The sequence below is a fragment of the Malurus melanocephalus genome, unplaced genomic scaffold (genome assembly GCF_030028575.1).
Source record: "Malurus melanocephalus ecotype Western Australia unplaced genomic scaffold, MMel_1.1 scaffold_1331, whole genome shotgun sequence".
Lineage (NCBI taxonomy): Eukaryota > Metazoa > Chordata > Aves > Passeriformes > Maluridae > Malurus > Malurus melanocephalus.
The window spans coordinates 3,006-4,659 of NW_026624563.1; positions in this window are offsets into that span (position 1 = coordinate 3,006).

Consider the following 1,654-nt stretch of genomic DNA (forward strand, 5'->3'; position numbering starts at 1 on the left):
CATGGGGATGGGATGATGGGATCCATGGGGATGGGATGATGGGGATGGGGATGGGATGATGCCATCCTGCACCTGTGCCCCTCCGGAGCGCACATGGTGCTGCAAGGAGGGATTGAAATCCTTGAAATTGAAAGGCTCATTGAAATGGAGCATGAGTCTGTTTTCCTACGCTGCCTGAATTTAACCCCTCCCCAGGGAAGAAACAGCCAGGTTCCACATTCCCCTTTTCTTTTCAGCTCTTAAACGGTGTAAAGTGCACTGCAGGCTTTATTAATTCAGATTAAGCCACACAAAGCTGTGATAACAGGGTGCTGTTGGAGTATTTTGCTTATCGTGTCGTTTAAAGGGTTACTTTGGGGTTTTTGAGGTTTTTTTTCGGCTGGTTTGTCCAACCATCATGGCCTGTGATTAAAAAAAATACCTTGATGATGGGGGAGGGTAAACTACCAGAACTCGAGTGGTTTAGGCTTCTGGCTGCTTTTTCCTTCATCGTTTTCGGTTTCTATCTGCTGAACTTTTCCCTTTATTTTGATTAATTGGCCCCTGCAGTGTGTTGGTGCTGTTTCCTCATTAATTTCATCAAAGCAGGAGGGCTGACAGCAAAGGCCACCTGATGGCTCTTGGATGAGCTTCTCCTGCTYTGAAATACGGTCTGTGCTCCTGTATTTCAAAGCTTTGCAGAAATCACCAGGTGCCATCTGCATCTCCTGCACTGGAGCTGCTGCTGTGAAAATATCCGGGAATGCTGGCACGGGGGAGGGAAGGAGTGGAGAAAGGAAGTGCCATGCCTGATAACGTGTTGATAACCCAGCTTGAACGGCAGTAAATGTTTTTTCATTAACTTAGTGCCTTGAAAGGCTTTTTTTTTTTTTTTTTTTTTTTTTTTTTTCCTAGAAACATATAAAGTCAGGGAACTTCCACCGGGGTAAGAATATTCAGACTAAAAGTGGCAGTGGTGAAATGTCCCCATTTGTAGAGCTCCTTTGGGGCCATAATGAAGCAGTAAAGTACAAACTGCGGGGTCAGTGTGAGTGTACCTGTGTGCCCTTGCTGCCCTGGGTGACAAACATGACCTTTCCTGTAAAGTGCTTGAGCTTGGAGAACTTGGAGCTGCTTGGAGAGGTTTCCAGGAGAGCTCTGGGGAAATTTGACTCAAAATCCCCTGGAGGAGGAGGAGGAGGAGGGCTGGGGGTGCTGCTGTGGCTGAATCCATCAGGAGAGGTGATAACAAACCAGGAGAAAGCAAAGGAAAAAAGGGAAATATGGCAAAGCAGGGATTATTGGTCTCACAGCCTCGTGTTTCACCAAAAATCACGGAAATGGGGCATTTGCTGCTTATCAGACTTCACCCCATTCCCACCCCAGATTCCTGAGCTGCAGGGATTTTTGTTCCTCTGATCAAAGAAAATCCATGCACTCCGTTCCCAGCTGGGGGAGGCTTTTGTCCTTTAACTGAATTGAGAATTGCTCGCTGTAATTAATTACCAGAGTTGTGCTGCTGTTGTGTGTGCTTTGGGTGGTGGTGCWCACCTCCCCTAAATCCCCGTGGCTGTGGGATGAGCATCCTGCTCTCCTCAGCATCCTCCATCCTCATTAAAGCTCCTTTAATTAAAGTTCCCCCTTCCCATCCTCTGCTGAGCCGCTGTTTGAGCCC